At 40.6% G+C, this 25,339-nt stretch overlaps 1 protein-coding gene across 12 annotated transcripts in view; it reads right to left on the bottom strand.

Annotated features, from left to right (window-relative positions):
- The window catches only part of adgrb2 (adhesion G protein-coupled receptor B2), a 300,747-nt gene extending 277,066 nt beyond the window's left edge, over positions 1 to 23,681 (bottom strand). For 5 of the 12 annotated variants that reach the window (XM_059556462.1, XM_059556471.1, XM_059556464.1 and 2 more), the window contains exon 1: positions 22,788 to 23,679. The gene's annotated coding sequence lies outside the window, so the exon portion shown is untranslated. Of the gene's footprint in view, positions 1 to 22,787 lie in introns of all 12 variants that reach the window. The other 7 variants (XM_059556466.1, XM_059556473.1, XM_059556472.1 and 4 more) reach the window with 4 other exon arrangements.
- Between the last annotated feature and the right edge of the window lie 1,658 nt (positions 23,682 to 25,339).

Here is a 25,339-nt window from a genome sequence, read left to right as displayed (position 1 = left end):
CTTGCACTATCTGACTATCTGACTCGTCATTCATTGAACATCCACCTCCCCTGAGAAGCCTTTGAGTCAGGAGCAACCAAAAGCCATTACGCAGTCACACTATATAGCTAGATGAAAACAACGCTTACAGCGCCAGGCTTTTGACAAAATGACAAAGCCTGAAAATGTTTATATTCTCGTTTTTAGAAGACCTGTGTAGGAAGGAGCGGTGTTTGACATGTGAAAGTTGAAAGGGCCGACAATTCCCACGCAAATTGATATCTGGATTTATTTTTCTCTTCCCTTACATATAGAAGTACTGTAGAGGTAGAAGTAATGCTTTCGTTGATCAGACTATGTTCAGAATGAAATACTAGCTTAATTTGTGGTGAATACTACATAGTATGTACTGGCTGCAACAAGATTTATTGAGCATGGGGGCAGTCGTGGGCTAATGGTTAGAGAGTCTGACTTGTAACCCAAATGTTGTGGGTTCAAGTCTCAGGTCCGGCAGGAATTGTCAATACCACGACTGAGGTAAGACCCTTGAGCAAGGCATCAATCCCCAACTGCTCCCTGGGGTTTAGAAAGGAACAAAAAGTAATCGTAAAGGCATTTTGAATTTTACAAAAGATAGCCTATTCTATTAAATATGCGACAAGATTCAATATTTGTATTTGTCACATACACAATTATATAGAGCATATACCAGCAGTGAAATGCGAGTAGAAATGCTCAAAATAAATGATTTTCTTTTGTATTTTCTATTGAGAAAATTCTGAGAAAACTCATGGGTTCAACACAAATAAGTGCCAAATGATCATTTGAATGATATCTGAAGGATCGTGTGACATGGAAGACTGAAGTAATAGTTGCTGTTCAGTTTTCAAAATTCAGTTTTCCCATCACAGCAATAAAGAACATTTTAAAATATAGTTTTTATTATTAAAAATAAAATGTTTACATTTTTAATCTATTTTTGATCAAATACATGCAGCCTTGGTGAGAATAAGGAACTTCTTTCAAAAACATCTTACCAACCCCAAACTTGTAAATTTGTCCTCTTCTCTAGCTTGCGTCCTAATCTAATTGCCTAAGAAAACTGGCATTCTATATTATAAACAGCGTGGGCTCTTTAGCAAATTGCTTTTGTTTCTCTTTTGTACGTTGTTTTGGATAACTGCGTCTGCTAATGCATAAATGTATTTGTGAATTAATTGTTTAAATGACCAGACATGACACTATATGAATACTAAAATCGCAAATAAAATAGCAATACCAATCTTTCTACAGTATTAGAGTTACCTTGGTAGATGAACACTGTCTGTTGTAAAGAGAGGCAGCTAAAATGCGTGTGAGCACATGCTCTGTACTACACCTCGAAGTAACACAGCTGTGCATATAAACTGCCAAGTGCACATCTTGGTCAAAATGAATCTTGACGAACTAAAAAAAAAAAAAAAAAAAAAAAAAAAAAAAAAAAAAAAAAAACTTTCAAAAAATCTACAAATTGCCACGAGAGTGTTGGAGCTTTCCGTTAGGCCTTGCAGTGTCAAAACAGCAGAGTAGACTTGCTTGCATTCACCATGTGACCTTGTTTCATGCTGCACAATTCCCACTTTGACATTTTTCTCCCTTTCACCTTCCTACACATTCTGGTTATTTATTTTCCATAAAAGCCTTACCAAAGCACTGCCAAGCCCAGTGTTTTATCACCATAATATTTAGAGCAACTCACTCACCAACTTGGTGTCATAAGAGCATCACTGTTGAACTGGTTTGTAGCAGGCTGTAACAGGATGACGTGGCAACCCTTGGGTGTCGAGTTACAGAAATTAATTGCATATGGATAAAAGTGAAAGTTAAATCCTTTATCAGCTAGGCATAATAACAGCAAAAGGAGAGGTCTGACAGATGCCATCACCACTGAGCTTCGAGCATTGCTTTTCACGCAAGCATGTGCTGGTAGATTATTAGGAAACATTTTCAAATCCTAATTAGGAAGCAAATTGTTCACAATATGGCAACTGAGACAACCCCTTGGGGAAAGCACAGCCAGGGCAGAGGTCAAAACTGATTTAATGAAAAGATCTTAAATTAAATACATGATTTGAATACAATTGTGTATGTAAATTTTTTTTTTTTTCATAAACAATTCAATACACGCAATAACAATTTTTTTTATTAACTCACAAGTGTCACCACAAGATATGATATACTGCTCTGAGACTATAAAAACACTATATTAATTAATTATGCACATCTTGTCATTTTCTGAACCCATGGTGGGGGGCGGGAGGGGAGCACACATAGTATAAAATGGTATATCTGTCAGGATTTAGACCGTATCATAGTACTGAGACTGCTCTCCTTAGAGTTACAAATTACCTGCTCTTATCATCTGATCGTGGTTGTATTTCTCTATTAGTGCTATTGGATCTTAGTGCTGCGTTCGACACTATTGACCACAACATTCTTTTGCATAGACTAGAAGACTTTGTTGGCATTAATTGTCAAGAGAGTACCTCAAGGCTCAGTACTAGGGCCATTACTCTTCAAGCTTTACATGTTACCCTTGGGAGATATCATCAGGAAACAAAGTGTTAGCTTTCACTGTTATGCTGATGATACTCAGCTCTATATTTCTTTGGATGATGAAAAACTAACGGAATGCATAGTTAATGCATAGTTAATTAATGCATAAAAAACTGTATGATGAGTAATTTCTTGCTGCTAAATTCTGAAAAAACAGAGGTGTTAATTATATGACCTACAGACAAAAACATGTAATAACCTAGAATGCTGTCTAACACTTGATGGTTGCTCTGTCAATTCTTCATCAGTTAGGAACCTAGGTGTGCTATTTGATAACAATCTTTCCTTAGAAAGTCATGTTTCTAGCATTAGTAAAACTGCATTTTTTCCATCTCAAAAATATATCTAAATTACAGCCTATGCTCTCAATGTCAAATGCAGAAATGTTAATCCATGCATTTATGACCTCAAGGTTAGATTATTTTAATGCTTTATTGGGTGGTTGTTCTGCACTGTTCGTAAACAAACTCCAGGTAGTCCAATGCCTTGCTTAGCTGCTAGAGTTCTTACTAGAACCAGGAAGTATGACCAAATTAGCCCTGTTTTGTCCACACTGCACTGGCTTCCTATTAAACATCGTATAGATTTAAAAATCCTGCTTATTACTTATAAAGCCCTGAATGGTTTAGCACCTCAGTACTTGAATGAGCTCTTGGTACATTATAAACCCACACGTCTGCAGCGCTCTCAAAACACAGACAATTTGATAATACCTAGAATATCAAAATCAACGGCGGGCAGCAGATCCTTTTCTTATTTGGCGCCTAAACTCTGGACTAACCTACCTAACATTGTTCGGGAGGCAGACACACTCTTGCAGTTTAAATCTAGATTAAAGACCCATCTCTTTAACCTGGCTTACACATAACACACTAATATGCTTCTAATATCCAAATCCGTTAAAGGATATTTAGGCTGCATTAATTAGGTAAACCGGAACCGAGAACACTTCCCATAACACCCGATGTACTTGCTACATCATTAGAAGAATGGCATCTACGCTAATATTAGTCTGTTTCTGTCTTATTCCGAGGTCACCGTAGCCACCAGGTCCAGTCTGTATCCAAGTCAGAGGGTCACTGCAACCACCCGGATCCAGCACTTATCCAGACCAGATGGTGGATCAGCACCTAGAAAGGACCTCTACAGCCCTGAAAGACAGCGGAGACCAGGACAACAAGAGTCCCAGATACAGATCCCCTGTAAAGACCTAGGGTAAAAATAACGTCACAGGAAAATTGTTTATTGTTAATGAAATTATGCAATTATGTTGTTTGTAAAATTATGTAATTTCAGTGTTAATCTCTTTTAATGCGAATGGAATATTTAATGTAAATATGTATATGGACATGAAAACAGTTTAAAGTCGTTGTTTACTTCATTAATTTTCTCCATGAAAAATAGTTTGTACGCATGGTTTATAATGTCCGTACGGTGCATACATATTAACAGCAAGTTTATTTTTTATAAAACCCGATATGTGCGTAAAAAATTGTGTACGCAATTTCTATGCCTATTTTGTGCATACGCAACGTTTATAAATGAGACCCCTGGTCTCAGAAGACCACCGAGACAAGACCACAGGAAACAGATGATTTTTCTGCCAATCTGACTTTGCTGAAACCTGGAATTGAACTGCTGGTTTCGTCTGGTCAGAGGAGAACTGGCCCCCCAACTGAGCCTGGTTTCTCCCAAGGTTTTTATCTCCATTCTGTCATCAATGGAGTTTTGGTTCCTTGCCACTGTCGCCTCTGGCTTGCTTAGTTGGGGTCACCTCATTTACAGCAATATCATTGACTTGATTGTAAATGATTGCACAGATACTATTTAAACTGAACAGAGATGATGACATCACTGAATTCAATGATGAACTGCCTTTAACTGTCATTTTGCACTATTGACAAACTGTTTTCCTAATTAATGTTGTCTTTCCAGATGTGTAAGCTGCCCATGACACACGCACTCATGCAACCCCATACCATCAGAGATGCAGGGTTCTGAACTGAGCGCTGATAACACCTTGGGTTGTCCTTGTCCTCTGTAGTCCGGATGACATGGCGTCCCAGTTTAACAAAAAGAACATCAAATTTTGATTTGTCTGACCACAGTCCATTTTAAATGAGCCTAGGCCCAGAGAAAACGCCTGCACTTCTGGATCATGTTTAGATATGGCTTCTTTTTTGACCTATAGAGTTTTAGCTGGCAACGGCAAATGGCATGGTGGATTGTGTTCACTGACAATGTTTTTTGCAAGTATTACTAAGCCCATGTTTTCCATTACAGTAGCATTCCTGTATGTAATGCAGTTCCGTCTAAGGGCCCAAAGATCATGGACATCCAGTATGGTTTTCCACACTTGACCCTTACGCACAGACATTGCTCCAGATTCTCTGAATCTTTGGATGATATTATGCACTGTAGATGATGATAACTTCAAACTCTTTTTAATTGTTCTTAAGAAACTCCATTCTGATATTGCTCCACTATTTTCCGCCGCAGTATTGGGGGAATTGGCGATCCTCTGCCCATCTTGACTTCTGTAAAGAGTAGCTCTCATGAAATCCAAAATTAGCCAATATTTGGCATGACATTTCAAAATGTATCGCTTTCAACATTTGATATGTTATCTATATTCTATTGTGAATAGAATATAATTTTATGAGATTTTCAAATTATTCCATTCCTTTTTTACTCACAATTTGTACAGTGTCCTAAATTTTTTGGAATCGGGTTTGTACACAAGATTACATAAAGAGACATAAATTAGTACTTTAATGTTGTTTTATGTTAGGATTAACATAGGTTTCTCTGTTATGTTGGTTTTGTAGTGTTACCCTTGTGGTGAAGAGTAGAGCCTGTGGTTGAGGATGAGGATGGACATCAAAACTTAAAGACTATATATACTGCATGTTGTTTGACTATTTAAATGCAAGTATTGTCTTTTTGGTAACTACATTAGTACATGCCAGTGTGCTGTTGCTAACTAGCACTTATCTATAAAAAATTTGAATGAATGTGCTAATAATGGAAGCAAGTTATATATAATTATCATTGTGATGAGTGGGGTGGGATCATGAAAGCGAGACAAGGCTCTAAGCACCGTACCACTTGTCATAAAAATGTTTTAAGTATTCTTTACTTATCGGGTTTTACAGTGTATATTTGCATTCCCAGGGCCTCAATATTACATGCTGAATTGGTCTCCAAGGCATTTATTCTGAAATAACAGAACTGCAAAGTTTCTGTGGCACAGACTCATTAATAAACCGACAGATTAATAAACTATTTCGGACATGAAATTAATATGTATGCCACAGTGGAGGAAGATTTGTTGGTGGTTTGTTCATTACATCATATATTAACATAAAGCATCCTGGGAACCTGCCATCTAATCATAGTACTGTACTCTCTCCAGTGAGCTGTTAACAGTGGTGTTGCAACATGAAATCTGTTGCTACACTACCTCTGTGCACAACTTTTGCTGCATTGGTATTTCATAATCTCCAGGTATGTTGATATGCACAGTAGACACTTAAAATGTCATTTTCAGTAGTGCCAAGTGCATAATGCAAAACCGAAGATTACCATCCAGTGGACATTTAAAGGCAATTTGGTGATGTTTTGGTCACATATTGTAGTTCTGATCCTGAAAATAAATATTCTCAATCAAGTTCATATACATAGCAAAATGATAATTTATTCTACAATTCAAACAAACACTAATGATGATGATTTTTGTCATCGACAGGAAACAAATATGGGGAAAAAAAGACATAAAACAATGGGTGAATAATGCATGTTGAAATGTATAAACCAATTTAAACAATTTTTTAAAAATCAGATAAAAATCAGTTTCTAAAAACTGCTCTTAATGCAGTTTCTGGAATACGGTTTTAATGCAGTTTAAAGTTGGATTTTAATGTGATTTTTTTTTTTTATGTTGAATGCAATTTAAATTTGTTGAATGCAATTAAAAACTACTGAATGCATTATGCATTCTTGTTGAAACTACCAAATTTCAAATCCAGATGATCAATACTGACTACAGGTTCTGGCTTGATTGCAGTTTCTGGAACTTGATCTGAATGTAGTTTTTGCAATATGATTTGGTTGAATGTGGTTTTTAAAATCCAGTTTGAATGCAGTCTGCATTCTGGTTTGATTTAAGTTTGAAATTAGTCATAGCACCTGGGACTACAGCTGCAGCGCATCTCAAAAGTGTGCACAACATAAAAGTGTCAGTGACTGGTGCATGCTGGGAGCTGTCTACAATTTGGGGATTTTGGTTGCAACCTAGTTTGAGATAAATGAATTGGCAAGACATTAAAATTAAAAGAACAGTAGAACAGGTTAGATTTAAGACTCCACTCTCTGGATCTACTCAATCTAATTCCTTTGGACTGCATGTGATTCATATCTATGTAGTCAAACTAATGTCTGGTCACAGTTGCCGGTGAGCATTAAGAGACAGATCTGCTGATTGCACCTCTTCAGTGCTAAAGCAATTCTTCTCACTCTGACGTATCGGCCTCATATTCCTAGCTTGATGATCTGATAATCATTATAGCCACACTGGAGGAAATCAAGAGAGGCAGGAACAAAAAAAAAAAGACATAGATTTGGTTGGGAATGAAGCAGAGAATGACTGACTAACAGCGACATCACACTGAGATGGGTGATATGAAGCCAGAAATGTAGGAGATGATAACACTATGCCTGCTGACAAAATACGTGATAGAGTTCACTTGTTGGCAGTGTTTACACAATTGAACCATATAAACAAACAACAAATATGAAATGCATAACCAAGATAATAAACAACTTTAGAATGTCATAAAGAAAAATTAAAGATTAACCATTCAAAGACCCTCCAGTGTTAGTGAAACAAGACGGTGACTGTGTTCACCTTGAGTGACTCAGATCGGATTCAGATTACAACATCAGCAATTTCCACTTAGCACATTTTTTATTTATTTATTTTTACCATGGTTCCCATCTGAAATTACCAATTAGTTTTTAGATTTATGAGTAAAACAAGACATTTTAATTTACAACATAACTAAGAGTTTGTTTAGACCTCAAACCTTGACGATGCTGTGTTTTTTCTGAAATGTTTCTACATGACTACAGTTACCAGAAAAGTGTGAGTTTACATGCTTGATGTACTGGATAAAGTATTGTAGCCCTTATACATCAATCTGTAAGCAAACTTGAAGTACAGCTTGATGTAATTTATGTTGTAGACTCAATGTACAAAAGTCCTTTCTAGTAATTTTGACCATACAATGTTGATAAGTAAATGACCTTAGAAACTGCTTAAAAATCTAAATAATTTTTTAGGGAATCCATTGTGAACTAGCCTTCCTGTTGGCCAAGAAACTGATGTCAAGACTGAACTGCTGTACAGCAGAAGACTTAATAATAAAGTAATAATAAACTTTTATGCAGCACTCTTGCTAATTAATTCTTTCCTAATCCTGTTCATATGAGTCCAATACTTTATACATCGCTACAAAATCGCTAACTAGCTGTGTAAAAGCAGTTGAGATCATTAGCATTGTGGTCTTCCCACGCACAATAAATGATCTCTGTGACAGAGGTTTCACAGAAGGCTACAGTGAATATGCATAAAAGATTCTTGGTTACAGTAGGAAGGAAGATGAAACCTTTGCAGTGTAGTTGAAGTTCAGCCCATGCTGCTAGTCTGCAAACACATTAGCGTAATTGTCATAGGACCTTCCAAGATCCAATCAGATTATTGCAAGCTAAAAGCTTATTACTTAGTACAAGACCTCTGAAATTTAACAACATGATGATGATGATATTGCTTTGACAGTGCATATGAACTTTTTACACAGCCCACATCAGAGTTCTACTGAAAACTCTTTGTACAAACACACAGTCTGCGTCTACTGCCAGTATCTTACACTACACAGCATTCTGTGTACATTTAATTACTGAGAGTGGTTGCTGTGAAAATGCTTTACAGGACAAACAGTTTATCAAAGCATCATTTACTTTGGCTCCAGGGACATGTTCATGCATGTACACGGGATTCACTTCTGCTTGATCTTAATAAAATGCCATTCATATGTACATGTCAATGCTTAGGCTAAATACAGTAAGCATTTAGGGAACTGCTGACACTAACCAAAATATTAAAGCAGAAAGAAGCTAGAGTCCAAGCCACTCGGAGAAGGTGAAGTGGGCAGACATGCACAGTAGATTTAGGAGAACCATTCATTAAATAAATAAATAAATGTGCACAATTTTAAAAATAAAGGTTCTTTATTGGCATCTATTCCATTAAGAACATTTAATATCCTTGGAACCTTTTCTAAATCTAAAAGGTTCTTTAGAATGTCTTTAAAATATTATTTTCACTAAGAAAAATGGCTCTTTTAAGAACTGTTCTCTGGGGAACCCAAATGTTTTTTCTATAGGGAATCACTGCAAAAAGCCTTCTTTTGCATCCTATATTTTTAGCAAAAGGGATATTTGTGAACCCCTGGAGATGGCACATAATAAGCAAACTGTAAACAGAACCGGTACGATTCAATAGTGTTCCCTTTCATAGGTCACTTCGATGCTGCGGTGACGTCACCACGTATGGGAACACCTTCGGTGTGACGAATGTCTGAAGCCCTATACCATCCCGCCAATCCTATTAGCCAAATAGCGCGTGGTACCGCCCAGCATGCGTATGCATATATATATACCTGGTGCCGCGCGCCATTTACCTCAGATTTCATTCCTTCAGTACGAAGCGAATCTTCTGTGCCCTATTGTCTCGCGTTCTCAGCGATCGTCTACGAGCAGTATACTCCTCTCCGCGGACGCGATGAGTTTCAAGAAGTGCAAGGACCCGTGTACCAGGTACATCGTTCAGGGGGACACTCATGACAGGTGCGTAGTTTGCCTAGGCTTACACCACGCACAGGAGGCGCTTAGCGGCCTTTCTTCATGCCCCCATTGCGATGGCCTGCGACTCAGGGTGCTTCGCTCTAGGGTAGATGTGTTCTCCGATGTTGCCGTGTCTAACCCCCGCCACACCACTTCTGCAACTGCCGAGGCACCGCACGAGGTGATAGCTTGGGGTGACACGTGTGACATGGAGTTCGAGGACAGTTCAGCGATGGAAAATTACTCTCCACATCGCTCGCTCTCCCCTACCCTAATACACAGGAAAACTTTTGAACCTGTCGTCTTTTCCTGTGAGGATTTACGGCCCACACCGGGGGCATGTAGTGCCATCTCCTTCGGTTGTGACCGCCATGATGACGACGTTCTTTCCACTGCGGCCTCGGGGTCCGAGGACTTCGCGGCCGACACGAGCCCTCTCCCTCCTAGTGGACAGGAGAGGCGTGGATGTGGTTTCCCGTGCAGTGGGTACATTGGGGCTGGAATGGGAGGTTGAGAAGGCCGAGGCCCAACCTTCTTCGAAGCTGGACGACCGTTTCCTAACTAGTCGGACACCTGCGCAGCCCCGGAGGCCTTTACCCTTTTTCCCGAACCTCCACCAGGAGGTTTCGAGGTCCTGGAAACAGCCGTTTGCGGCGCGCATCACGAACACTGCGGCCGCGGATTTCGCCACCATTTCGGGCATGGCGAGTCATGGCTATACAGCGATACCGCCGGTGGAAGAGACTCTCGCCGAACATCTTGCACCTAATTCGGCCGCGGCGTGGAAGTCCCGCCCCCTCCTCCCCTCGAAGGCGTGTCGAGTCACGTCTAGTTTAGTGGGAAAATCCTATATGGCCACTGGCCAAGCGGCTGCTTTGCTTCATTCTATGGCGGTCCTTCAGGCCTACCAAGCGGAGCTGTTAAAAGGATTGGACGAGGGGGACGGCATTACACCTGAGGCGGTCAAGGAACTACGGCGAGCAACTGATTTGGCGCTTCGTGCTACCAAACATACTGCTCGAGCAGTGGGCCGTTCCATGGCTGGATTAATTACGGTTGAGCGCCACCTCTGGCTTAATCTCACCGATATAAAGGAAAAGGATAAATCTTTCCTCATGGATGCCCCTGTGTCTAAGGACGGTTTATTTGGAGAGGCGGTCACTTCAGTGGTGGAGAAGTTCAGAGCAGCGAAACAGCAATCAGCCGCTTTCCGCCAGCTGATTCCCCGCAGACCCAGAGAGGTTGAACGCCGTCAGGCGCCCGCGCGTTCTCGCTCAACCTCCTCTCACCGCCAGCGAGTGCCCTCTCGGGAAGAGCCTTCACCTATGGCGCCCCCTCGCAAGGACTGGGGCCCTAGGGTTGTTCCACCGGCTCAACAACGCCAGCGAAAAAGGTTGAACCTGAGTTCGACGGCCAATGCCTCTCATTCTCGGGTACCTAACAGCAGCTCCTGATTTTTTCGATGCCTGCCAGGGACTGTGCCCTCCGCTAGAGAGCGCTGTTGGACCGCTTTCGCGCATCCAACACTCTCATTGCAGTCCCCACGCTCAAACCCTGACTGTTTCGCCGCAAACAGCGCCTCGAACAGCATTGGAGCGAACTGTAACACCAATCGCTTCCTCAGACACTATGCACGATCCAGTTTTCAGAGCTCGAGGAGCGCTTCAAAGGGTCGTCATCGAACGGCCCGTCATGACGGCTCGCACAGCCGCCGCTTTTTCGCTAGCGGCAGAGCCCGATGCTCAATCTGTTGGCCTAATTCCTGCCGTGGACACGTTTCAGGATTACGTACAACGAGATGCAACGCCTGCTATGCATATACTTCCCCTGTGCACGAACACCGTGAGTCTTTCGTGCCCGGAAATTTCTATGTGTGCAACAGCGTTGCAGGAAACGAACATGTTGAAACCGCTAATATTGTTTGGGGCCGCGTGGGAACGCTTGCCCGGCATTTCTCAATGTGTGTTACGCACAATTTGTCACGGATACACCATTCAGTTTCGGAAAGGCCCGCCCCCTTTCCGCGGAATTCTCTCCACGGTGATGAAACCGATGGACATGGCGGTGCTGAGACAGGAAATGTTAGCTCTACTGAGCAAAGGGGCTATAGAAGAAGTACACCCCTCTCAGATGGAGTCAGGGTTTTACAGCTGTTATTTTGTGGTACCAAAAAAGGACGGCGGATTACGACCCATTCTGGATTTACGCCGTCTAAATCTTGCACTCAGGTCGAGCAAATTCAAGATGTTGACGGTAAAATCTATTTTGTCTCAGATTCAACCAAACGACTGGTTTGTCACGATCGATCTGAAGGATGCTTATTTTCATATTCAGATCATCGAGAGACACCGGAAGTTCCTCAGATTCGCTTTGGAGGGCAAAGCGTATCAGTACCGCGTTCTTCCCTTTGGCTTAGCGCTAGCTCCCCGTACATTCTCAAAATGCATGGACGCAGCTCTGGCCCCGTTGCGGCTCCGGGGCGTCCGTGTGTTAAACTATCTGGACGACTGGCTGGTGTTAGTGCAATCTCAGACTCAAGCACACTCTCATCGAGATATTGTGCTGAATCATTTACACAGCCTGGGTTTACGCACAAACTTCCAGAAAAGTGTATTAATCCCCTCTCAACGGATTACCTTCCTGGGAATAGAATTGGACTCTCGCGCGATGACAGCAAAGCTTTCTGTCCCGCGCGCTCAGTCGATTACGTCATGCGTTCAGCACTTCAGGGCGGGTCACACAGTGACAGTGAGACTGTGCCTCAGACTACTAGGTCTAATGGCGGCGGCTCTTCCCGTGATTCATCTGGGTTTGCTTTACATGCGCCCGTTTCAGTGGTGGACGAAACGACAGAATATTTCACCCCGTTGTTCTCCGAATCGAACGGTGACGCAGAGGTGTGTGATGTCGTTAAAACAATGGACATCAGCCGAATTTCTCCTCACCGGGGTTCGGCTGGGAATTTGTGCTTCCCGAGAGACTGTCACGACAGATGCGTCTTTGACCGGGTGGGGAGCTGTTTGTCAGGGGCGCCCAGCCCACGGAGTGTGGACAGCGGCACAACGCAGCTGGCACATAAACAAATTGGAATTACTGGCGGTTTTTCTGGCTCTCCAGTATTTTTCGAGTCTACTGACCGGCCGTCATGTGCTTCTCAGAACGGACAACACTGCGGTCGTGGCTTATCTGAACCATCAGGGAGGATTACGTTCTCGCCCTCTGTGCAGACTGGCGAGGCGTATTCTTCTTTGGTCTCACGACAGATTTCTGTCGATCCGGGCTGTTCACATCCCCGGACGACTGAACTTCGGAGCGGATTTATTATCCAGGCAGGCTCTGGAACAAGGGGAATGGAGATTACACCCCCAAACGGTGAATCACCTATGGCATATTTTCGGGGAAGCGAAAGTGGATTTATTCGCGTCGAGCACGACTACGCATTGCCCGCTATGGTTCTCCCTATGCCCTCCATCACCCTTGGGTCTGGATGCGCTAGCTCACAGCTGGCCCAGGACCAGTTTGTATGCGTTTCCTCCGATTCGGCTGGTCCCAGCGGTATTATGCAGAATACGGCGGGACAGAGTGGGACAGCTGTTGCTGGTGGCTCCGCGATGGCACACACAGCCGTGGTTTGCGGATCTCATCAATCTGTTAGCGGGCTCTCCGGTGGAGATTCCCCTCAGACGGGATTTATTATCGCAAGCACAGGGACGGATCTGGCATCCGAGGCCAGATCTGTGGAACCTGTGGGCGTGGCCTCTGAGCGGAGTGAGTTGATATGTCCCGGTCTTTCTGCTGAAACTACCGAGACTATACTGAACTCTAGAGCAGTTTCTACGAGACGCTTATATGCTTTCAAGTGGAAACTGTTTATGACATGGTGTGGATCCAGTTTACTGCCCTGTGGCTTCAGTACCTTTCCGCCCTGTGCGAGTTCCTTCATGGGATTTATCCATTGTGTTACTGGGTTTGTCAGGGCATCCGTTTGAGCCCCTGGAAACTGTATCGGATAAGCTCCTGACTCTGAAGACACTTCTTCTCATGGCTTTATCCTCCCTCAAGAGAGTTGGGGATTTACAGGCTCTCTCTGTCTCACCCTCGTGCATGGAGTTTGCACCAGGCTCTGTGAAAGTGTTGTTGCGACCTAGGCCTAATTATGTTCCTAAGGTCGCGTCTAATCCTTTTCATTTTCAGCAGGTGGTCCTGGAGGCTTTTTCTCCTGCTGCGACAGAGTCTGGAGATCTAAGTCTTTGCCCTGTGAGGGCGTTGAAGACTTATGTGGATCGCACTGCCCCATGGCGTGAGTCTGACCAGCTGTTTGTCTGTTTTGGACATAAGAATAAGGGCCATGCAGTTACGAAATAGCGCATGTCCCATTGGCTGGTGGAGGCTATTTCCTTGGCCTATGAGGCACGCGGGCTCGCTTCGCCCTTAGGAGTAAAAGGTCATTCCACAAGAGCAGTGGCTTCTTCTCAAGCCTTTCTCAGTGGATCTTCTTTGAATGATATCTGTGCTGCGGCAGGCTGGTCCTCACCGAGCACTTTTATCAGGTCTTACAGTCTGGATGTGAGGATGGCTCCTGGCTCCCGGGTTCTCTCCGCTTGAGCAGATGCTTCCTTGGATCCAAGCTATCAGGTACGTCAGGCGTGATGGTATAGCGTTCCCATACGTGGTGACGTCACCGCAGCATCGAAGTGACCTATGAAAGGGAACATCTGGGTTACGTATGTAACCTTGGTTCCCTGAATAGGGAACGAGATGCTGCGGTTCTGGCCGTGCCATACCTTGATAGCTTTCTTCTCTTCGTCGTCATGAAATCTGAGGTAAATGGCGCGCGGCACCAGGTATATATATGCCTACGCATGCTGGGCGGTGCCACGCGCTATTTGGCCAATAGGATTGGCGGGATGGTATAGGGCTTCAGACATTCGTCACACCGAAGGTGTTCCCATACGTGGTGACGTCACCGCAGCATCTCGTTCCCTATTCAGGGAACCAAGGTTACATACGTAACCGAGATGTTTTGTCCCTCACTAAATGGGAACTATAAAGCTAAATAAACAGCTCAACACAAACAGTGGATAAGTCCTAAGCAATGCAGAGTCAACAAGTGGGTACAAATCAGATAAATCCAAATATAACATAGTCTGTTTCTACCTAAAAATAAAATAAAAAAAATATTAGTTTTTATTGAGGCAACTTTATATCTCCTATTTTTGACTCTATATTTTATAATGTAACAATGTACATACTATATGAACAACAATTAATACATTATACTGACATCAGAGTTTTAATTGTGATTGGTTACAACTCAACATACACTTCATCTTGCTAATGAGATAATAGTGCTGATGTGGCTCTAAACTAGTACAATATGTTACCCATGTCATAGTTACACCATGGTGACAGGAATTGCCTGAAGAATTACTGTCATTTATGACATAATAGCACTTCAGGCAAACCTTCTTCTGTCTTTATGAGATAAATGCCTTTAGCTCATATTACTAATCAAAATGTTTATTTCTACTGTATATTTCTACTGTATATCCTCCAGCCATTTATTTCCTGCATCAGCTACGATAAGTGAAACAAATGTAACTTCAGTAATAAACCTATAACAAATTACAACTTGATTAAAAAAAAAAAAAAACTACTAATTCCAGTTTGTCAAATCATCCAGTGATCCGAAAAGAAAACAGTTCAGATAGTTGCTATTTAAACAGCTTGTTTTTTAATGGCAAGTGATTTTCTGTTCGCCTTAATTGGAGATTTATTCATTCATGAATCTGATTACCGTTGATTTGTTTTGAACAGCAGCTGTATTGCTCAAAAATATCAGTCTACAACTGAACTGAACTTTTTTTGTTTTTTTCTTTTGCCTGTTCATACTTCTCTTTAATATACTTTCAGACATTGCGTATCAGCTGCTCAACTGCTGAAGAGACTGCTTGTTCTCTTTGCTCTGCACTCATTGCCAGTCAAGTGTTCAAAACCGTTTGAGTAATACAGACAAAATCTAATAAGTAAAAAAAAAAAAACAGTAATGATTCAGAGCGTGTCGACTGACAAATACCAATGACAAAGCGGCCCTTTATGACACCCGGCTATAGAACTGTCAGGAAGTGAAATTCAGAGCTTGGCGTCAAACACAAAATGAGAGATTGAGTTTGAACATAAAAATACAGTGAGGGGAAAAAGCCATCAAGACCTTATGTCGCTTCAAAGTCTCAGGGGTTCTCCCTTACAATGGCACAGAGGCTTAGAGACAAAGAATCAATACAATTTCTCTCTTTTTTTCTCTCTAAGCTGAACATAATGGAGAAAAAAAAAACAAAAAAAAAACTTACATAAAAGCAAATATTGCTGCCGGGCAACATGCTGCAACTGCAGAGTGCACCGCTACAAGTCCCAGAGTCACTGGAGGACTGAGAAAGTTGATGACAGCTCCAAATGGTTGACCAGAGGACAACAAGGATAGATACTTGAATCAAAAAGCCGTCACATCAGTCCATGACTGTGTTCTCACTTATTTACAAATGGCTTATCAAAGGTCACTGTGCTTGCAGGGAGTTTATATCATAAAGGAATAGTTCACCCAAAAATGACAATTCTGTGATCATGTTTTGTTCTTTGCAACTCAAGTTATTTTCGAAAAATGTGTCTGGGTTCATACTGTAAGTGCGGTTTTTCTCAACGTTGTTTTAGCCCCTATTGATGTTTAATGTATGCATAAAACAGTTACAAAAACATACAAAATAAAGTTATGCAGATGACATTCGGGTACAAGTAAATTATGACAGATTTTTCATCTCTGTGTGAACTAGCCCTTTAAATAATTACTTTGGCAGCCATATACTTCTTTTAAAACAGCAATTAATTTGGTAACACTAGAGCATTAGAGTCATTTTCAACAAATCGACTCAGCTTTAAGTGCCCTGCACACAAAATGGCCCGCTACAAATATTGACACATGAAGATGGGTAGAAGCCAGAGGCTCCCTGTTGATCGCAGCATCTGTGCCTCAAAATGCAGACTTCCAGCATTACAGCACAACATGAACAAAGGAAACCAAACTAGATTTGGCTTTCCTGAATGATCAAATTTCTGGGGCCGAGAGCTGATAACAGATAAATGTAGCTGTGCTGGAGGACGACAGACAGGATAGCCTGCCGAAACACAGACAAGAGGCTAAAGCGCATTTGTCAGGTGGTTTTGCTCACCACGGCTTTCCCAGCCGGTGAATGTGAGGTGACAGTGTTTGCAAGAATTAAAACATCATGCCTTATCTCACTGCCTAAACTTGATACATCATATTTTCAGTGATGCAGCGCATATACACATACAAGAGGGGTTGGGCTAAAGCGGAAATGGGAGGGGTATTTTTTTAAACAATGTGATGGCCAGGGACCACTCAACCAGGCAAGACCAAGCTGTTGCCTGGCTCACGGTCCATATGCAGTTCTCTACACCCCTTCACACGCAAGAGATGATGAGGCACATCAGTCTCTCTTACATGATCACGCAGCTCCGGCACAGCCAGTGATTTAGGATCTTGCATAGGGATGCACCAGCGTTCAATCACTTTTATGGATGACAGCCAATAAACGTCTGATTTCAAAATGTGATACAACATTATTTAAACTTAATAATAATAATAATAATAATAAAAAAAAAAAATATATATATATATATATATATATATATATATATATGTGTGTGTATGTATGTATGTATAGGATACTAAATAAAAATATCCCAAATGGAAAACATTAATTTTAAAAGCTGCAAGTGAATTTATGCATCACAACAATATAATTTACAGTTAAATGATGGCAAAGGTAATCCAAATGCAAAAAAGGGTGAAATAGGCCTGCATAATTATCTATCTATTTAATACTAATATTTTTATGAAAAACATTTTAGTTCATATATTAGCCAATTACTCTTCAATGGGTAAAAGTAGGCTAAAACAAATAATATATGGGTAACACTTTACACTTTAGGTTTAACTTGTTAACATGAATGAGCAATGAACAGTTCTCCACAGCATTTATTAATCTTAATGTTAATTTACTAACTCCTTTTTAAAATCAACATTAATTTGTTAATGCACTGTGAACTAACATGAACAACCTTATTTTTATTAACTAACATTAACTAAGGTTAATAAGTGCTATAAAAATATATTGCTCAGGTCATGTTAACAAATATAAGTTTTACCAATATGCAATGTTTTTTTTATTAAATGTGCTGAAAAGAATGAACAACTTTATGTACACTTGACAAATTAATATGATTACGCTAAGTGCAAATACAATAAATAAAAATATGCCAGTAATGGAACTTTAAGCAAGCAGGAAGAAATTAATTGTACGGGACAGTGTGTACAGGAGTGGGCAGCTGTGGAATTAAAACTCCATGTTTTCATAATTGATTAGTCATTCGGTTGTCTAAACAAGTACAGTGTCTGAGTTCAGGAAACTCTATATAATATTCCTGCATCATGCCTACCCGACCCCAATCAGACATGTTTCAGACACTATTGTACAGTAAGTGCAGCTCTTCAATAAAGCCATTCAACAAATAACTATAACCTTGTATTGAACAAAGCTACCAAAGTCCTCATGAGAAAGGTTCAATACACAGTGGCACAGAACCACTTATGCGCATCCCGGATGTAGAATGATATGCCTCAATGTAATCTCAGCGCTTGGGCTCATGGGATTTCCCTTGCTCAGCATTCAAAAGTTCATAACTGTTAGATCAGAAATACTGTCTGTGCCCAACACCTAGTTTACTGCACCCAGCAGTCTTTTGAGTCTTTATTGTGCTAAAACTATTTATTAAAGCATTCATCTGCAGTATTCTGACAGACACCCGGGAGTTAATTCCACACCATAAAGAATCAGACAGACTACGCTGAATATAATATACTTCAATCATTCCATAAAACCTCAGATGCAAACAAATGGGTTCTGCATAACATTTTTTTTTTCAGGGAGGGTTTTACCATGCTAAAATGCTAGCATACTGAATTATAACTGCAAAAATGATTGCTGAAAGAAACTCACAGAAATCTATGTAAGGAGAGAGAGAGAGCGAGAGAGAGAAAGACCTCTGCTGTGCATTTTCAGCAAAGTTAAAATATGATTTCAATTTATTTTAGACATCTTAGATCTTGTTTTTTTTTTTTAGCCAAGTTGGATCATTTCTATACAACTTATTTCAAATATTTTAAATAAAACTCATCTTGCAGCTTGGAAGTGTACAGAGTCTCCTAGGTTTGGAATCATCGTATTAAAGGAAACATTACCGTACATGTTCACGCTGTTCACACTAATTCAATCCTTGTTATCACACAGCTACAGGTTCAGTACAGTACTGTGAATGCAACTGCATTGCATGCCAGGCATAAATAGACATAAACTGATCAACTTAGCATAAATGCCTCTCTCGCACATCACACTAAAGGTATTATCCCCAGCAGCCTGTAGACCTGTTTTATTTCACATTAATTAGCCAAGCTTAACCCTTAAATGGTGTCTGTATCCTGGGAGACTTTTGAAAGGGGGGAACAGTGAGTGAGGGAGTAGGCCTAGTTTCAGAGTAAAATTATTTAAAAAGAAAAAGTTCCTGCAAATATTCAGGACAAACAAACTATTAGGGCTGTCACTTTTTATTCGATATTCGAATATGCATTCGAACATGACGTGAAATATCCGTAATCGAACTATAAATAAAATATCCGGTTTTTAAAATGCCATGTGTAGCGCATTTTTTACAGTCTTAGACCATTTGTTTTATATTTTATTCTTTGCCATCTTATCCAGTAGAGGGCACTCTAGACGTATTGTAGCGTAGGCCCATGACCAAATCACGCGAATAAGAGCTAATAGCCAGGCACGTCTGTGCGCTCTGAACGTGTGTAACTTCTCCACCACAGGGAACATTGTAAATAAAAAGAGAGCCTCACATCGTGGTGCATATTAATCAAAATAATTACACATGATAGAAAATAGGCGAAACACCCAAGTTTCACGCGCGCCCGCGCACTCACAGTCTTCAAACTACACGAGCGCTGTCTTGCTCTCTCTCTCTCTCTCTCTTTCTCTCCCTCCCTCGTGCATATTAACCAAAATCATTAGACACGTGGAGTTTCACGTGGAGCATTCGGTGATTTTTTTTCTACATGACAGGCTGCTGGCTCCCACTGTTAATTTTTATTTTTTGGAAAAGCACTCTCTGTATTAGCTTAAAGCCCTAAAGTTTACATTGGTTACTGTATTCTTTCAATTGCTCTAAACAAGTATTTTGGGTGAACTTTTTTATTGAATGCTAGACATCAAGTTGTTGTTATTTTCATCTGAAAGAAGAACTTTTTTCAGTAAGCTAGGCCCTATGTGTTCAGTAAGCTTGTTTCAGTAAGCTATGTGTATTCAAGGCTTCAAGGTTTTATTGAATGCTATCTCTATACAAGTGCAAAGTAATGCATTCTTAGTCATTTTATTTAGTCTTTTATTTTTATTTACTTTTTACTTTTTTTTAGTTTTACTACTTTTATTTACATTTTACTTAGTCTTTTATTTTGTAATTTTAAGAGCAATAAACATATATTGCAATGTTAAGGAATTCATGTTTTTTTCATTCAGATATGTAAATCAACATGTATAAATTGTTAGTAGTCAATTAATGGGGAGATAATCGAAATCGAATCGGTCTGGAAAAATTAATCGTTAGATTAATCGATGCATCGAAAAAATAATCGCTAGATTAATCGTTTAAAAAATAATCGTTTATCCCAGCCCTAGTTGTCACGTTATTGTTTGTGCCTGTTCTGAATTTTTTTTTTTTCATTTAGCCTAATGTTGTGGGATATGCATAGTGGCACTTCATACAAGTTGATATTCATACAAGTTGATAACCTGCTGTTTCAAACATTAAGTAAAAAAATTTTAATCCAGACAGTCCTGTTAATGACTCACTGTTAATACATTTGTGATTGAATCTCCATTAGGCTACAGTGTTTTTTTTTTTTTTTTCATGCGCGGAGAGGGGGGGTAGATATTCGAATATATTCGAATACATTGCATGATAGTCGATATCCGTTCGAATTAGATTTTTCTCAAAAGTGACAGCCCTACAAACTATGGTGTCAACTTGCCATCTTGCCATACGACTCAGCTCGGAACAGCACGGTTTGTGTTTCCACTGCATTTTAGTATCGTTTTATAGCGGGCTGGATTATTCACAAGTCATTATAGTTGCGCCGCCTCTACTGCCAAAACTCCTAAAAAAAACTCTGGCTCCGCTCCTCTGCTTTCAACGAGAGGAACATCTGTATTTCCGAAACAGACAAATAAACATTTTGGTTGTTAATAAAAGGTGCGCTCGTTCAAAACAGTTGCGTTCGATCCTTCATGGGCTGTGCCGATTTAAATCTAGTGGTTCTTTTGTGTTTGTGTCACAAGTTCAGTGATGCAGGTAAGTGACGATTCTCTCCGGCCAATCCGTGATCAACAGAGTTTACAAGTCACGTTTTGGTAACGAAACGGTTCACTTAGAATCTCATTAAAGAAAGTACCAGGTACTATACTCAGTGGAAAACCATGAGCCATACCATGCAGTGGAAAACCGCCATAAAAGTAACATGGCAAAATGCTATGAGAAGGCCACCGACCTTGAGGTAAATGTTCCCATCCTTTACCACAGGTGTACAGGACACCCCCACAGCGTAGAGGGGCCCCTCATGGCGTTATGAGCCAATTATAGTTAAACTTGCCTATCTACAACATTTTTCTCTGCATAGGACCCAAATCAAGCTGTGTGAATTCACTGATTTTTAATATGGCATAGAGTCAGGATTGAGGCATTCACACACAATCACAATTGGTGCAAACAAAGTATCACACACTCCAATATTGATTTCTAAGAATGTTACTTTGAATTTGGACATGCTTCAGCGCAGCAAATTTACAAGTTCATGACAAATAATAATAATAATAATAATAAACATAATGGGATTGTTCAAGGTATCATGTTTGCACTACTATCTCACGTTGACCTAATTTTTAATGTAAGAGCGGGTGCATTTTCGTAACATTCCTTGTGCAAAAATAGCTGTTTACTACACTTTTTTATTTTATTTTATTATTCTTATCATTTACACCTATCTGCTGATTAAACAGATGTATGGCACATTCACAGGTAATAGCTTCTGGTCAAAAAAAAAAAAAGGAGGATAAATAAAAAAAAAAAAAACTCGTACTCGACGTCACAGCTTGTGGGTGGGGCCTCGTGACCAGTGGGGTCATGCTCGTGCCTTAAAGGGTTAATGCACATGCCGTGTGTTCTTCATTCCATTACATACTCTTACATCAAAGGACGTCTACTCTCGTAAAATCTACTTAAAGTGGTGGTATCTGAAGAGAAATGTAAATTCAGATCAGGGTATTAGCGCGTAATATATTATCGTTAGTGGCTCCTGAACAAACGGCGCTGCTGAAAGAGCTGCTGTGAAGACGCGTTCAACAGATGGGCGACTGCTCTTCCTCACGGCTGCAGACCTGTACGGAAACAAATCTTGCTTTGATTAATTAGCATAAAGCCTGGTCGGGAATGCTAATTGAAAGACAGCTGCATTGCCTTATTGACTAAACGATTATCAGTGTGTCGGTTATTGATAGAAACTGAATTCTATTTTAAGTTGCGGCGTTAAAGGCAACTACAGCGGGCACCAATTCACAGTTGTATCACCTTCAAATAACATTACAGTCGCGCGGTGACAGTAGAGACGGTGTTTAAACGTCGATATGAACACAATGACGAAAATACAAAAGAACATACAGCTGTAGGAGAAAACGAGACGCAACCTTCAACAATGTTTCTACTCATAGTTTTCCAGTGAGACGTACACTGATTGGTCATGTCACTCAAGGCAAACTCGCCATGAACGTGGTCTGATTGGTATAAAAATACATTTTTCTCTATAAGTTTATTGTCGCGGCATGAATAGGAAGGGAAACCGAGACCTTGATCCTGAATGCTTTTTTTGTCCTGAATTCTGCTGATAAGGATAAACTTGATTATGAAGAGAGGTGTAAAAATCAGACCTGGTCCAAATTCACAGACGATACTTTTACATACGGCCATTCCAACTTAAAAGCATCAAGTAAATGTATTCAGAGTGGTAGGACTATTATAATACGCTAGTCTTTTTAGACCATTCAAATGCACAGATTGCGAAGCAACGCGCGCAGTAGCCTAACGGTTATAACATGAATATATAAAAAAAAGAAGAAATGACATACCTTGTCTCTGTCAGCAGTAGTTATTCTATATTCCCCGATTTGTTCCGTAGATGCAAATACAATTTGCCATCCATGACACGACTCAGTTTGAGATTGAGTATCTTTTTACCACAATCTACCCTCGCAAAAACGAATCCGAGTATCTTCGGAGGATGAGGAAATAAAAAAACTGAAAAGGGCTGATATGCTACTAAATGACATTAGAACAGAAGGGGAGAAATGACGAACCGAATCAAAGAAAAAAGTAGCGAAAATAAAGAAGGGAAACAAGAAAAATACCATAAAAAAATAAAATGCGGTAGAAAACGAATGGACTTTAGTTCACAAACTGAGGGCTCCAGTAATTCCACGCTGCGTCTCTGTATTCCAAACGCACTGAGTGCGCTCTGCAACGGGGAACGCCGATCTATCCGTTTATTCCCAATCTGCTGCGGTTTTACTTCCAGGACTTCAACTTGCAGTAGCATCACTTACACTGAACGTTCGTGTGAAGATATATTTGCCTTCTCTACCTTTCGGCTTCGACAGAACCCTTTCCATGCACTGGCATCCGAGCTCTCGGTAAAGAACAGCCGCACTCAGTCAGGCGTCTGGATGCCCGCATTCACTGTAGCAGCGAGGAGGATAGAGGCGCGTTCACGCTCTTTTTTTTCTCAAGGGAGCGGGACGCGCGCGCTGCTCACCTACGTCAGCCGGCGCGTGCTGCAAATAGAACGCTGGGGAAGTTCGTTCCGAATTCTCATTTGGCGATTCGATGTCGCAGCTCCGAATATATCATGCCATCATGAATTGGGTTTGTGCTTTCTTTCTGCCTGCAGGTTGGAAGTGTCGTCAAAAGAAGAATAGAGTGAGTAGACCGCTTGACACCAAATGAACCAAACACAAGTAGCCTATATGACTTGTGGTACATTTCACATCCCCAGGTTTTTTATAGGTCTAAATGTTTCATGGGTACAATAGTTTCTGAAAATATGCATGGGCTTTTTGACAAACTATGGTAGGCTATCGAAGAGACACCAAAAATATGATTAAATGTGTTGAAGCATTAAAAATATTGAAGCGGCACTTCACAGGTTACAAAACTCAGCACTCTGTCGTGAAATGATACAGCCTTTTAAGTCCGTGTAGTAAGCTCAGTTGGTGCATCAGTTAGCATAAATTGGTCTGTAATAACCAGTATTCAAAGTAACATTCTTAGAAATCAACATTGGAGTGTGTGATACTTTGTTTGCACCAATTGTGATTGTGTGTGAATGCCTAAATGCTGACTCTATGCCACATTAAAAATCAGTGAATTCACACAGCTTGATTTGGGTCCTATGCAGAGAAAAATGTTGTAGATAGGCAAGTATAACTATAATTGGCTGATAACGCCATGAGGGGCCCCTCTACGCTGTGGGGGTGTCCTGTACACCTGTGGTAAAGGATGGGAACATTTACCTCAAGGTCGGTGGCCTTCTCACAGCATTTTGCCATGTTACTTTTATGGCGGTTTTCCACTGCATGGTATGGCTCATGGTTTTCCACTGAGTATAGTACCTGGTATAACTATTAACTGCTTCAATCATCAGTCAGACTAGGTGAATAGAGGTTGTGTTTTTGTGCTTACCCATTGCTTGAAGTGATACACATAGGCAGTGGCAGAATCATTTGCACTATTATTAACTGATGCTTCATAAAAGCCTATATTCCAAAAGTTTGTCCTGATGAATTGTGTTAATGTCAGCAGATTTCACCATAATTACAGCTGAGTTTTTGACTATGTATTGTATTGTGTACATTTACATGTTTTGTAAAGAGATTGCAGGTTCCATGTATATCATGTTTGTGCCAATAACACAGCACAGTGGACTGATTCACCACTACAACTCTACTCTCTGCTAAATCGTCCTGCAAGTCTTTTGCAGCCATATGGGGGTTTTAGTTTCAGTCCCAGACCAGTCTAGTTTTCTTGAAGTTATTTTTTTTTTTCTTGGTCTTCAGATTTTGCCTCGAATTTTCCATGTACAATACTTCTCACACTGACATCTTAGATATTGAACATTGCAAATACCAAGCATATCCATATATTTTCATAACCTTCCCCTTGCTTTACATGACTCAATTATCTTTTCTCCTTTTATTTATTTTTTTCCTCTTCTCATTCTCATTCAGCTGGAGCCTGTGGCTGTTAAGTGTAAACACCTTGAGAGGTTTGACGAGTGAGATCATTATTATATAAGCTTTGGAACGGTCATCACCTCACTTACATCTAGGCCTTAGATTTTCAGAGAATTAACCTAGCCCTAAGAGGTTTACCCTAACCCTAAGGGAAAAGGCAGCAAAGGGGGCGAGGCCATGCTGCGCTGCTTTAGAGAAGAGGAAGAGAAAACTAGAGGTGCATGTAAAAATCGTGATTCATATATGAATCACAATTATGTATTTTAATGATTCTAATGGATTCACAGGTTTCAAAATCAATGTTCTAAAGCAATGGTTCTTAATACTGTACCTCGCACCCCCCTGCTCTGCACACGCTCTGCATCTCTCTCTCTCTCTCTCTTTTTTTTTTT

The sequence above is a fragment of the Carassius carassius genome, chromosome 8 (assembly GCF_963082965.1).
Source record: "Carassius carassius chromosome 8, fCarCar2.1, whole genome shotgun sequence".
Taxonomy (NCBI): Eukaryota; Metazoa; Chordata; class Actinopteri; order Cypriniformes; family Cyprinidae; genus Carassius; species Carassius carassius.
Note: the sequence above shows the minus strand (reverse complement) of the source record. Positions and strands in the feature narration are given on the sequence as shown.